This window comes from Pteropus medius, unplaced genomic scaffold (genome assembly GCF_902729225.1).
Source record: "Pteropus medius unplaced genomic scaffold, Ma_sr-lr_union100, whole genome shotgun sequence".
NCBI classification, from domain to species: Eukaryota; Metazoa; Chordata; class Mammalia; order Chiroptera; family Pteropodidae; genus Pteropus; species Pteropus medius.
The window spans coordinates 7710159-7725696 of NW_024340848.1; the positions used below are offsets into that span (position 1 = coordinate 7710159).

General features: G+C 34.4%; 2 pseudogenes; both read left to right on the forward strand.

Moving 5' to 3' along the window:
- The first annotated feature begins 7640 nt into the window (after positions 1-7640).
- LOC120582932 (uncharacterized) lies at positions 7641-7759 on the forward strand (annotated as a pseudogene).
- Positions 7760-12737: 4978 nt separating this feature from the next.
- Positions 12738-12856, forward strand: LOC120582836 (uncharacterized; annotated as a pseudogene).
- The last annotated feature ends 2682 nt before the right edge of the window (positions 12857-15538 follow it).

The window sequence follows — 15538 nt, forward strand, 5'->3', positions numbered from 1 at the left end:
AGTTCCGCACTGGCCTGGCCCTTTAGAAAATCCAAGGAGCTAATGGACCAGGTCTTTCTACAGCCTGTGCTCTCCTGTTCTAGACTCTTATGGTTAGGTACACAGGGTGGCCATGGGCAGCAGTACTATTTAGAAGTATTCAATAGTGCAGACATATGGTTGGGAGATATAAATCCATGCATACAAGTCCCCTCGCTGGTCAAGATGGTGCCAGGGCAGGAAGAGAAGAGTCACTGCCTGGGAGCTTGGCTGAGAGTTCTGAAATCCTAAATTCAGACCTGCTTTTGCAGCCTCAGCTTCCTTTGGGTAACTTAAAATGTGATGCTGTTGGCTAGCAGTTGTAAATGTAGATTGCAGACTCTAGGGCAACCATTAAAAAAAAAAAATCAAAAAGAATTAATGTGCTAAAAGGAAAGATAAAATGCTCAGTTAAAACCAGAGAAGGCAGAAAAATGGAGAGAAAAGAAACAAAAAAGTACAATGAATAGGAAACAGCTATAAACATGGAAATATTAACCCAATTATATCAATTATCATTTTAAATGTGTATGGTTTAAACAAACCAATTAAAAGAAAGAGATTGTCGGAGTGGCTAAAAAAAAAAATAAAAAGACAAGACCCAGCAATGTGTTACCAATAAGAAACTCACTTTAAATGTAAGACTAAGGTGAAAAGTGAAGGGATAGAAAAAGATACACCACGCTAAGAGGAATCAAAAGAAATCTGGAGTAGGCATATTAATTTCAGACAAAGCAGACTTAAGAACAAGAGAAATGGTCAGGGATTAAGAGGAGTACCACATAATAATAAAGGGGTCAATATTCCAAGAAGACATAATATAAGAAGAGAGTGTCACAATACATGAGGCAGAAACAGAACTACAAGGAAAAATAGACAAATCCACTATTACGGTTGGAGACTTTAACATTTTTAACAGTTGATAGACCAGTAAAGACAGAGATGACCCGAAGAGCACTATCAACCAGTCTGATCTCATAGAATACTCCATTCAACAAGAGCAGAATATACATTCTTCTCAAATGGGCATGGAATATTCACGAAGACAGCCCACATTCTGGGACATCAAACACAACCTAACAAAGGTAAAAGAATAGATATACAAAATATATTCTCAGACCATGATGGAATTAAACTAGAAATCAACAACAGAGAGATAGCTAGAAAATCCCAAAATATCTTGAGATTAAATAACACATTTCTATTTAATACGTAGGTCAAAGAAGAAATCTCAAGAGAACTTTTAAAATATTTTGAGCTAAATGAAAATACAACTTACCAAAATTTGTGAAATGCAAGGAATATAGGGCTTAGAGGGAAATTTGCTTAGTAGAAGCGAGTCAGTAAGTCACCAAGTGGAGGGCAATTAGGTTTTCCTTTTAAAGGAAAGAAGTATTAAAGGCTTTGAGGCCATATTTTCAAACTATCAGAGCAACTAATGTAATACCTCCCTTTTCTTTGTTCCCTGGTGGCCTAAGTATCAAAAATGGCCTGGTTGCATTCTCAACTTAAAATTCAATTGAACCATTAATGTGTTGCCTTGAACTGACTCAGGGCAGGAATGTAGGGTTAAAAAGCAAAAAACAACGAACAAGCAAACCCCCAACCTAACTCTCAAGGAAAGTGGCTCAGTCCTGGCGTTTGCAGTAGGTTGGGAAGGGTCACATAAATGAGTAAGAACTAGTGGGTTGAATACACAATCACTGGGAAGTGCCCATATGTCCACACCTTGGAGCCCCTTGATTAATTTGTCACAACCAAATATTCGTGAGGGTCAGATTCTTTTTATTGGAATCTGATTACCATGGCCATGGTACTGTCTGCTAGGATAACTAAGGTCGGTTTACCTCCAGCCTCTACAAGGTCACAGACATCTTGAGCTCCTCTCATCCCCTTGTGATCTGGGAGCTCATTTCAATGGCAGCTCTTGCACTCAGTTTTCTGATTCTAGACAGCACTTTTTGTAAAGAGCTGTCACTTCCTTCAGGAGGTGGATACAAAATGTGATTTTTATGCCTTCGTGCCTTCTTCCTTTAATGTGTCCTCCTGCTCTGTAGAGTCCAGAAAGCTAAAAACTATGCTCGCCAAACTCCTTTCCAGCTCATATTCTGGAATCAAATTGGTTTCTGCCAATTAGATACACTCCTGAATGATTTGAAAGGCAGAAGTGAGACAGAAGCTATTTTCCTGCTGTTGTTTTTGCTGGCAAGCAAGGTTATGCAGATCAGTGTCAAAGGGTAAAGGCAGCAACTGAACTCGTGTCTAGTCCCAACTTGCAACGCGTGGAGTGGCGGTTGAGACAGTCATGGCTATACTGGCTTTTTTTTCAGAGGATCAAAGTCCTGAACTTAACAGTTCCAATTCTGCCCCTCCTCACCCAACCCTTCTCTAGCCCTTTCAATGATTGTGCAAGCATCTAATTGGGTACAATGATCTTAACTGCTTAAACTACCTAGAGTGGCTTTGACATCCTACACTAAAGCCACACTGATACCCCATATCAGTCTATGTTTTTTATGAAATAAAAGTTTATATTAAGGATCTAAGGAAGTCCCTGGAATAGATGAACATAATCTATCCAATTCTTTATTCTCTTTTCCTGAAGTCTTTGAACTCCTTCCTTTAAACTTGTTAAGGAATTTCTGACTTTGGAGATGTAATTTGTTGTTCAGCGCACATTTACATTGAACAGCCTTTCCCCAACTTGTTACACACTGAATACACAATCACTGGGAAGTGCCTATATGTATACATTTGGCCTGATCCAAAATAGGGACCATACTTCTTTACCTAGCAACCTCAAAATCTATTTCCACATCCTTCCAATTTGGGAGGTGATATAAATCAGCAAATTCCTACAACTTTCTTTAGATTTCTAACTCTTCTGTACCAATATCCAGGATTGCCTCACCCCCATACCTACATCCCCAAGGCCATGTTAAATTTGTATTCTGGTTGCCATAACAACAGTGTGCCTTGTCTCCTGAGAGGATAATTGTTCATTCTCACCAGCAAAGATGGGCAAAGCTTCCTCGGCCAAAGGAAGCAGAGTGAGGACTTATTTTAGGATGGTTTGAGGACTTCAGATATTCTACTGTCAATTGCTCTCAAACTTTCATCAGAGTTTCTTCATGGAATACTTGTTTAAACACGGATAGCTGTGCCCACCCAGAGTTTCTCATTTAGTAGGTCTGGGCCGAGGCCAGAAAATTTGCATTTCTGACAAGTTTCTATGTGATACCCCTTTGAGAACCACTGCATTCAGTCTTATAAATCCTCTTAATATCTTCATTTCCACTTGTCTGGATCCACTGTCCTCTGATCAGTTCTATAGCCTTCATAGGTTTAGGGATACAGGGCATCATGCTTGCAACTTCCAAACAGATGAGAGAGAGAGAGAGAAGAGAGAGAGAGGAGAGAAGAGAGGAGAGGAGAGAGAGAGAGAGAGAGAGAGAGAGATGATAAAGCAAATATAACAGTTAACAAATTGGGGACTCTGGAAGAAGATATTTTGTAATAGCTTTGTAACTTAAAAAAAAAAAAAAGGATATAAATGTATTTGTCTTATTTAAGAGAAGGCCAGAAGGAGGCAGTGTGGATCTGTATGGCAGCTCCATGACATTAATAGGCACCGAAGCTTCTTCCACGTTTCTGCAATCTTAGATGTGTCCTGCCTCCTTATGGTAGAAAATGGGTGCTGCAGTTTCAACATCCCATTCTCAATCCAGGCCACCGCATAGAGAAAGGGGAGACTATCCTTGTAACATTTAAGTATAAAATTATGTCGAAATTAAAAGTTAGGAAAAAACAAGTAATATGTATAAAAACATTTTTTAAATGAAATTTTGATAATTATATCAGCTAGCTGTCATACTTGGGCCCCTGACAGTAATGAATCCCACCTGATCTGGTAGAGGACAAAAATGAATTCAGAAAAAAATATCTTCAGGAATGACTCATAGAAACAATATTCTGGTGTTCATGTATATCCAAAATTGTCTATCTGTGGCCTTTATTCTTAAATAAGTTTTACTCAATTGTCTAATAGCATTGACTGTTTAGAAATGACTGACCCATCCTATATTTACTTCCTGTTATAAATGACTTGAACTTTTTGTCCAGCTGTTCGTAGTATTATTTCTTTTTCTTTGTAATTCAGAAAAAAATTAATTTTACCTGGATATGTCTCAAGCTTGACAGTTCTGAGAATTTTTCCAGTAAATTCTTTTAATGCACAGAGTCAAGTCCTCTTTTATTCTTGGAAATTTTTCTTTTATTATATGTTAATACATTTGTTCCCTTCTATTATTTCCATTTTCTCCTTTGGAAACTCTGAAGTGTATGTATAATTGGATATTGTTTGCCTGTCTTCCACATCAATTCTTTTTCTGTTAATCCTCATTTTAATAAACATTTTTATTGAAAGTATATTATACATGTAGAAATCACAGAAATAGTAAATGTAATAGTTTAATTGAATTCTCATAAAGTTAACACACCTAGGTAGGCAGTATTGGCATTTTAATTCTTTTAAATATTTTGCTAAATTTCATCTTGTTTACTTTTCTCATCCCTACACCCTATGTCTCTTATTAGGTTTCAGCATGACTTTCCGTTTCAACTTGGCCTTCATTGTTATGAGGGCTTCTTATTTTCTTCCACTTCTTTCCTGAGTTCTGTCAGCTTTCGATTCATCTCATTTTTATTTCTCCATTTCTTTCTCAAGCTCTTTATCTCTACTTGCTCTGAGATGTGCATTAGCAGGCATCCTCTCCTGATTTCTCTACTGTCTGGCATTCCTCCTCCTACACTTTCCTGAGGGTGTCATTTGCTTTTCTCTTTTTTATCTGTCGTTGTGGCTTTGGGTGATTTCCAAGAGGAAAGGAAGGAGATACAGATTTGATACTACTATCCTCAAAATAGAAGCTTTGATAAATACCAATTACTGAGTTAAAGCAGTTTGCTTTCATTTTTTGCTGAGATTTTTTTTTAAACATGAATGAGTGCTGTATTTTATCTAAAGAGTGAATCTATTGAAATGATTTTTCATCTACATGTTAATTTGATGTATTTTATTAAAAGATGTTTTGATGTTGATTTACCCTTGTGTACCTGGATATCTTGGTTATCTTTTATTTCCAACTGCCTGAATTCGATTCTGGCATTCTATTTTTCTTTTCATGCCTACTTTCAAACTTATTGGTGTAAAGACATTCAATGTTTTAGCTTATAAATTAGAACGTCTCTACCATATTTGTGGTTGGATGCTCCTTTTAAAATTGTATGCTTTTTCTCCATTTTTTAAAGCTGGCTCTATTTTTGTCTATATTATGACTTCTATCAATAACTAGCTTTTTAATTTAGATGCCTTGTGTTTCTTCCCTAATCTCGATACAATAATTTCTGCTCATTTAAAAAATTGTTTCTTTTGTTTCTTTATTCTTGTTCTGTAGTGTTTCTAGCATCCTGAACTGGTCGCATCACTAGTTTTCTATTTTTATAAACTGAAAGCATTTAAGGCTCTGAATTTCCCTCCAAATACTTGCTTTAGCAGCATTCCACAAATTATGATAATTTAGCATTTTCATTATCATCTAGTTTTGTATATAATTTGGAATTTTCATGATGTTTTTTGCCTTTAACATGACTAGAGACACATTTTTTTTTCCAAGCACATGAATTGGAAAAATCTGTTTATTGTTGACTTTCAATTTAATTGCATTCATGGTCAGAGAACATGAAATGTATAATAACAATTCTTAGGAATTTGTAAAATTTCTTCTGTGGACTAGTATTTGGTAGATTTTGCAAATGTTCCATGATTTTAAAAAATGTTTCCCATTTACTAGGCGGATCATTTCTCTCTCTACATATAGAGCCGTTACATAAAGCGTTAGACAAAACTTTTAAAAAATTTGCTCACATTTTCTAAGATTTTCTAAGGGTTTTCAATCCTTACTAAGATTTCTGTGTGTGCTTGGTCTAAGAGTTTCTGATAGTGATAGGTTTTAAAATGTCTTTTAATATTAATTTTCTCACTTTGTTTTCTAGAGCTTATTCCATTTAATAGGTTCGTGTGTGTGCCTCTGTGTGTGTGTGTGTGTGTGTGTGTGTATGTGTGTGTGTGTTGGCGCGTATTAGGGTGTTGTTTTTTTTTAATTTTTAATTTCAGGGACAAGATTTTTTTAATTTTCAAGATTATTTATTAATTATTATTGTGGGTTAAATAGTGCTCCTTACCTGAAAATTTATGTCCACTCTGAGTCTCGAAATGTGACTTTATTTGGAAATAGTTTTTGTAGATGTTATCAGTTGAGAAGAAAAGGAGAGGACACACCAAGGAATGCTGTACAAAAATGGACGCAGAGATTAGGATGATACAGCTACAGGTTAAAGAACGCCAAGGATTTCTGGGAGCCACCAGAAATAAGGAAAAAGCAAGGAAGGATTCTTTTTAGAGACTTCAGAGAGAATGTGGCCCTATCAACACCTTGATTTTGGATTTCTACTTCCCAGAACTGTGAGAAAATAAATTTCTGTTTTAAACCACCCAGTTTGTGGTAATTTATTATGGCAGCCCTAGGAAATGAATATAATTATTTTTTACATCCACCTGTTCTTATTTGTTCCATACTTTCTTTCTTGTATTTATGGATGTGATTTCTTCATCTATATCTGTAGGCATCTTTAGTCTATAAAGCTAATTTCCTCTTAAGTGAGTTCAGGTTCAGTTGTTGATTTGTTGCTGGTCTTCCTTAACATTAGAGTTCTTGCTATGTTTTGAAATTTTATTTTGCAGTTCCATTTGGAAGCAAAAGGTAAAGGTAAGATTTTGTTTGATTTTTTTTTTTCCATTTATCTTTCTCTCTGTGTTTACTCTCTCCTTTCTCATAAAATAGTTTCAGGCTGAAATAGCAGAGCCAGTTAGAAGCAGCTTGATTCCACATTCCTAGGTTTCTACAATTTCATGTCAACAAGTAGCCATAACAGAGCTGCTGCTAGTGCTGGTTTCAAGCAGCAAGAAAAAGAGACTGTCTCTGCATTACTTTTGATCCCTTTCTAGATCTAAAACATAGGTCAGTAATCCTGTGGCTTCCGCTTACTGACAACTTTGTGGTGGTTTTTTCCCCCCCTTAATTTTAGCCCATGGAAATATTTATCTTCGCTTAGGCTCCAGCTAGGTCCTTGAGTTTGCTTCTTTTCTTTTCTCATTTTAGTTTCCATGTTATTGCTATGAATTTGTAATAGAGGTTCAACAAGTGAAACTATGTTATTTTGTTCTCTTGCCAATTGGCCTCTCCAGAGCCTAAATAGCTATAAAAATGTTTTTTAGCCTATACTTTTGTATTGCAATTAAAGAGTAAACTGAACGAAGGCAACCCGATGACTTACTTGGTCCTACTCTCATCTATTCCATTTATTAGCACCAAAATACATGGCATGTCGGTTTGCTTCTCTCCACCTCCATCTCTGTAGTTAACCACCACATTTCAAGCCATCATCATCTTTCACCTGGCCTATTGCATAGCCTCATAAGTGGGCACATTGCCAAACCTTCCATAATCTATTTTTCATAAAGCAAGCCAGAGTGATCTCTTTTAACTCTAAATCTAGCAACACCAATCTAGGGCCATGCCACTCTGAATGTGTCCGATCTCGTCTGATCTCGGAAGCTAAGCAGGATTGGGCCTGGTTAGTACCTGGATGGGAGACCACTTAGGAATACCAGGTGCTGTAGACATAAAAAGAATAAATAAATAGTATAAATAAATCAATCAATCTAGTAACACCAGACTACTGCTTAAAAACCTCTGTTGACTTCCTATTATTCAAAAGAATAAGATTTAAACTCCCTTTTAATACCCTAAATGGCACTATATGATCTGGTTCCTGTCTACCTCCTAACATCATGTCATACTACTGTCCCCCAAGTTTGTTACATTTCAACATACTATTCCTAAAACACACTAAGATTGTTTCCATTTCAAAGCCTTTGTGTTTGCTATTTCCTCTGTCAGGCTCCTAAAGCCACCTGCTCCTTTCATAAAACAGGTTTCATTTCCAAACCTGCCCCCAACTCTTCCACCCTCTATCTCTCAGCAGTCCTACTGGCTCTGCCTCCAAAGTATATTCCACATCCTACCACTTCTTTCCATCTTGACCATTACAGCCTTGGTGCATAATGACCTTCTAACTGATCACCCTGTTACCACTCTTGCTCACTGTAATGGGTATATACCAGGGCTCATGGACTATTAGGGAGCTCCAACAAACTTTCCAGTCCCTTTGGAACTATGTGGAGTCATGTCACTAGTTATAGTTAGTGAAACTTTTAAGTGACATGTGTCATGACTGGATTTGAGCTCTACTTTTCTTTCTATAAATAGGCAACCACAAGACCTGGATACATTATTCACTACTTGTAGAAAGCAGTACAGAGTTGCCAGATAGGGAGTTTCATAGGAGCTATCTTGGACTTTGTGTGCTTCCAGTGTATCCCAGAAATTTTGGTATGTTGTTTTTTCATTTTTGTTCAGTTCAAAATATTTTTTAATTTTTCTCGAGACTTCCTTTTCGACCCATGGATTAATTAGAAGTGTATTGTTTTCAAGTATTTGGAGATTCTCCTATTTCCTTTCTGTTATTAATTTATAGGTTAATTGTATCATGATCAGAGAATGTATTCTATGTAATTTTAATTTTTTTATAATTTCAAATTTTTTTAAATTGGTTATGGTTTCTTTTATAATCTAGAATATGCATGTGTTTCATGTGCACTTAAAAAGAATGTGTATTGGGTGGCATTTCTAGAAATGTCAATTAGATTCAGTTGGTTGATGATCAGTTCTGCTTTTTCTTTCTGATTATCTGTCTACTCATTCTATGAATTGAGAGATGAGTTTTGACAACTCCAACTAACATTATGAATTTGTCTCTTTCTTCTTTTAGTTCTGCCCATTTTTGCTTCATGTATTTTGAAGCTCTGTTCTTAGGTTCACATCATTTAGGATTGTTAGGTCTTCCTGGGGAATTGATCCTTTATCTTTACATAATGTCCCTCTTTATCACTGGTAATTTTTAAATTTTGAATTCTACTTTGTCTAATACTAACATAATCAGTCACTCTGGCTTTCTTTTTTTTGATGTATTTTTTTCCTACAGCTGTGCCAAGGGTTTTAAAAATTGTAAAAAATGTATAACAAAATTTACTATCTTAACTATTTTTAATTGTACAGTTCAGTAGTGTTAAGTATATTCACATTGTTGTGCAAGAGATCTCTAAAAATTTTTCATCATATAAAACTGAAATTCTGTACCCATTGAACAATTCCCCACTTATTCCTCTCCCAGGCCCCTGGTGACCATCATTCGACTTTGTTTCTATAGATTTGACGACTTAAATACCTACTCCAGCTTTCTATTAATAGTGTCTGTATGATAAATATTTTTCATCCTTTACTTTTTTATAAAAATATAAATTTATCGAGTTATATTTTATATGATATAATTTACCCAATTAAAGTGCGTGATTCAAAGATTTTTAGTATATTCACAGATATGTGCAACCATCACCACTATCTAATTTTAGAATATTTTCATCACCCCCCCAAAAAGAACCCTATATTAATTAATAACTATTTCTCCTTTCTCCCAGCCCCAGGCTACCACTAATCTTTCTGCTTGTATGGATTTACCTATCCTAGTCATTTCACATAAATGGAAACATGCAATCTGTGCATGGCCTTTTGTGACCAGCTTTTTTCACTTAGCATATTCTTTTTCAAATTTTATCCATGTTGTAGCATGTACCAATAATTCATTACTTTTTAATAGATAAATATTCTATGGTATGGATTTAGCATAGTCTCTTGTTGACAGACACACCTGGACTGTTTCCACTTTTTGACTCATATGAACATATAATAATAAGGAACATTAGAGGATAAGTTTTTTGTCAACATGTTTTCAGTTCTCTTAACTATATACCTAAGAGTGGAGTTGCTAGGTCATATGGTTAACTTTATGTTTAACATTTTGATGTTTAACCATTTTCTAAAATGGCTACATTGTGTTACATTTCCAATAGTATTATATGAGAGTTTCCATTTCTCCATATCCTCACCTATTCTTGTTATTGTTCATCTTGCTTATAGCCATCCTAGAAGGTATGATGAGGTGGTATCTCATTGTGGTTTTGACTTTCATTTCCCTAATGACTAATGATGTGAAGCATCTTTTCATGTACTTATTGGTCATTTGTATACCTTCTTTGAAAAAATGCTTATTCAGATTATTTGCCCATTTTTTAATTAGATTGTCTTTTTATTCTTGAGTTGTAAAAGTTCTTTATATAGTCTAGATACAAGCCCCTTATCAAATACATGATTTGTAATTTTGTTCATTGTCTTTTCATTTTCTTGATAGTGTCTTTTGAAGTGCAAAAATTCTAAATTTTTATAAAATCCACCTTACCCAACTTTTTCTCTGTGCTTGTGCTTTTGGTTTTATATCTTAGAAGGTTTTAATTATCCCAAGATTATAAAAATCTACTCCTGTTTTCATCTAACAGTTTTATAGTTTTAGATTTTACATTTAAGTCTATGATCCAATTTGAATTACTTTTGTGTATGGTCTAAGGAAAGGGTCCAACTTCAATCTTTTGCATGTGAATATCCAGTTGTACCAGTACCATTTGTTGAAGTAACTACTTTTCCCCCACTGAATTGTCTTGGCATCCTTGTTCAAATCAATAGACCATAATGTGAGGTTCATCTTACCTTCTAGACAGCTTATAGCCGATTCATGTTTTTTTATTATCCATTGTAACACTATCTTCTAATTATTGTTTATAACATTTACATTTAATGCAGTTGTTTATATGTTTGGATTTAGATGTAAAAATCTAAAAAATAATAATTAAGCCCTTATGATTTGTGTTATTATAGGGATTCCATAAGAAACATTTTAGAAGACATTTGCTATTATAATTTCACTTAGTTAATTTGGAAATTTAGGAAGTTTAAGTTTTAAAGAGTTTACCCATTGTATATAGAATACAATATTGTATTATTATTAATTTTATATAATAAAATCAGGAGAAGACATAGAGTTGTCTCTATTTTTTAACTTTTTTATTGAGATATAATTGACATGTAACATTGTATTAGTTTTTAGGTATACAATATAATGATTAAGATATGTGTATACTGCAAAATGATCACTACAATAAGTTTAGTAAACATCCATCACCACATATAATTACAAACTTTTTTCTTATGATGAGAACTTTTAAGATCTACTCTCTTAGCAACTTTTTTTTTACAGTCGAAAAGACAAGTTTTATTAGAAAGGAAAGTACACTTCCAGAAGTGGAAGTGGGCCTGAGCAAGAGAAGTGTAGCTCAAAAGGCTCTTAGCAACTTTCAAATACAATTCACCCTTCAAAAACATGGGTTGAAAATCCACATATAACTTTTGACTCCCCAAAACTTAACTACTAATAGCCTACTATTGACTATTTTTGATAAAATAGTAAACACATATTTTTTATGTTATATGTATTATATACTGTATTCTTACAATAAAGCTAGAGAGAAGAAAATGTTATTAAGAAAAACATAAGCAAGAGAAAATACATTATAGTACTGTATATACTTATTGAAAAAAAATCCTCATATAAGTGGACCTGTGTAGTTCAAATGCCAGTTGTTCAAAGGTCAAATATATATAATACAGTGTTGTTAATTATAGTCACTTGTACTTTTTGACCCACGTCACCCATCCCCCACATACTCTTGCCTCTGCCAACCACCAATTTGTCCTCTGTATCTATAATTTCAGTTTTTTTTTTTAGATTCCACACATAAGTATGATCATACAACATTTGTCTTTCTGTGTCTGGCTTATTTCACTTAGCATAATGCCTCAAGTTCCATCCATATTGTTGCAAATGGCAAGATATCATTCTACTTATGGCTGAATAGTATTCCATTGTGTGGATGTGTCCATATATATGCATATATATGTACACATATATACATATATATGTATATATATCACAGTTATATGTGTGTGTGTGTGTGTGCGTGTGTGTGTGTGTACACATATACAATCAATCACAGCTTTTCTATCTATTCATCTGTTGATGGATACTGATGTTTCCATGTCTTGGCTATTGTAAATAATACTGCAGTGGACAAGGGGTGGACATAGAGCCGTCTTTAAGTCAGTATTATTAACTCATTCTGGTTATCCAAGGATTCATCTATTTATCAGAAATATTACACGAACCTTTTTAAATGCCATTTTAAACCTCGTATTTCAGAACCAGATGTTAAAGAATCTTTAAATCATGCTTCAAAGTTTCTATCTCATATTAACAGGCTATTATTTACATGCACTTGTTCACATTTTAAAAACAAAATAAATGCAGTTTATCAAATTTTCTTTCTTGCAGACATTTTGAAAGATTATTTGGGCTAGAATAATTCTAGAGTGAGTATAAAATATATATTTTTAAATCAAGTAATCTACAATTTCCCAAGTGAGGGGAAAAGAGGAGGAAAACAGAAAAAAAAATTAAAAAGGGAGAGGATCTAGTTTTAGGCAACTGAGAAATTATCTCTGTAAAGTCCTAATTCTCTTCCTTCTGCAAGGATAGGGGAGAAAGTTTAGATGCAGAAAAACTCATTGCAGTTGATTTTAAAATACTCATGCACAATCTACAGACATGCTGCCCTGAATGTGCCTGATCCCTTCTGATCTTAGAAGCTAAGCAGCATTGGGCCCGGTTAGTACTTGGATGGGAGACCACCTGGGAATACAAGGTGCTGTAGGTGTTAAAAAAATACTCAGGCCTTTTGCAATTATTTTAAGTAAATTTTTATTTTTGAAATAATATTAGAGTAAATTTGCAAGGATAGTACAGAGAGGTCCTCAATAACTCTCACTTATTTTCCCCTATAGTTAAAATCTTACATAACTGTGGTACATTTGTCAAAATTAAGACTGTAACAATGGGACAGTACTATTAACTAAACTTGAGACATCCATTAACATCCATTTTAATAACATCCATTTTCCATTCCAGGATCCAGTTTAAGACAGCACATTTCATTCCGTTATCATGTCACCTTAGTTTCCTCTGGTCTGTTATAGTTTCTTAGTTTTTCCTTGTTTTTCATCATTTTGATAGTTTTGAGGAGTACTGATCAGATATTTTATAGAATGCCCCCCATTTTTGGTTTACGTGATATTTTTCATGTTTAAACTGGGTTATAGGTTTTTGGAAAGAATACCACAGAGGCGAAGTGCCCTTCCCATCACGTCCTATCAGGAAGTATATGAGATCAGTATAACTTATCATTGGTGATATTAATCTTGACCACCTGGCCAAGGTAGTGTTTACATGTTTCTCCACTGTAAAGTCACTCCACTTCCCGCTTTCCACACTCTACTCTTTGAGAGTTAGTCTTTAAGCCCAGCCCCAAGGGGGAGAGGAATTAAGTTCTACCTCCTGAAGCAGGGTGGTGTACTATATTAAGCTGAATAGTGGTCCCCAAAGGTACCTATATTCTGACCTTCTGTCAAGGTTATCTTTTATGTCAAAAGGGATTTTACAGATGTAATTAAACTGAGTATCTTGAGGGGATGAATATCCTGGATTATCCAGGCCCTAAATAATTAATCACAGAGATCCTTATAAGAGTAATGTCAAAACTGAGAGATAGTGATATGACAAAGGAAGCAGAGATTGGAGTGCTGTGGCCAGAAACCAAGAAAACAAAAGAAGACAAGATATGGTTTTAAAGCCAAATTTTACACGAGGACACCAAGTTTGATCAAAATCCCCAAATCCCTGGAAATGAGTAGTAAACGAGAGTAATTTTTTACGTGTTAGATTGGCAATAACTATGAAAATCAATTATATCTAGTGACGGTGAGTATGTGGGGATGTAAATAACTGTTAGGAATATAAATTACCCTCACTTTAAGGGAAAATAATCTGATAATACATCTTAAAATTTTAAATGTGTGCATTCTTTGACAAAGCAATCCATCTTTAGAAATTCATTTTAAAAAGTAAAAGCACAAGTTCTTAAAGATAAATGTAGAAGGATGTATATTGCAGCATTCATTATATTAATTATAATGCTAGTATTTTATTTTTAATTTGGTGCAAAATGGTGTTTATTATCATACTTTCTTCTATACATTTTATTTCTCCACATAGTTAATCCATCTGCAAATCTTATCTCCATCACCTCCAAAATTTATTCTAGATTCTACTGTTACTGTTTAGTAGTTTTGTCTACTACTCTCTGCCAACATTATTTTTCCTGGTCAATAAATATAGGTCAGTATATAATATTTTTTATATTATAAATTATATAATATTTCTACTTTAGATATACTAAAAATTATTTAAATATTCTATCATTGCTTTAAATCTCTTGCTATTATAATTAATAGGTAGTATCAATTACAGTAGTTTACTTTTAATTTTAAAAAGGATTGCATAAATTCATGCTGACAAACAATATTTATAATTTTTCCTGCAATCACTGGATTACTCTGGTTTTATTGGCAAGAGTTATCAGGTGAAAACTATCCCTAGACGAACATTGGAGGAAATATTCTTCAGTATTTTGTACATATAAAGATAATGTTAGCATTGTAACTTAATTGCTGTCTAAAGCAATGTTCTCTCTTTGTTGTAAAATTATCTCTTTCAAGGAATACTTTGTGAACCTTGGTTTTAAGACTTCAGGATTCATGGTTATGTAATTTGATAAATGAATTTTAAACATTACTCAACATTGAAGACACTTGCTATTTTTATTTTCTATAACATGAAGTCTATCATCTCCTTAACCATATTTAATTTCCATTCTTAGAACTTCTTTAGCTCTGCTTTTTTTCTTAAGATCAGAATCACAGGCAGCATTCTGGTGATGATTCATGGTCTAGTACAGTTTACAAAACTCTTTCCTCACTAGCTAGGTTCAGCATTTTGGTGGCTGCCTTGACCACAGTACATCATTTGGGTGATGTCTTCACTACTTGTGGGCATTGAAATCATCTGCCACTTTTTTCACTAATACTCTTCTCTATGATGTCAAAAGGAAAAGGGCAACTCCCCCTGCCCCCCCAAAAAAACCCCAAGGAATTTCCAGAGGACTATCTTCATTATTCTGTTATCGTTAGAAGGGTAACGTTTGTACAATAGTTTATAATTTACAAGAACCTTTACATATTTCATGAGACCTCAAAACAACCTTTGAGGCAAGCAGGATCATGCTCACTTTACAGATGAAGATAATTTAGAAAATAGCCAGAAATTACATTTCTGGGATCTGAATCCTCTGCGCTTCACATTATATTATACTGCTTTCCACCACAACTAATCAGGGACTCAGGTTGTTGTTGTTCGTTTTGTTGTTGTTGTTTTCCTCAAAACCATTTCCCTTGCACTAGTTCCCTTTGGAATAGCAGCCTTTCTGCTTTTACTCTCAGCGTTA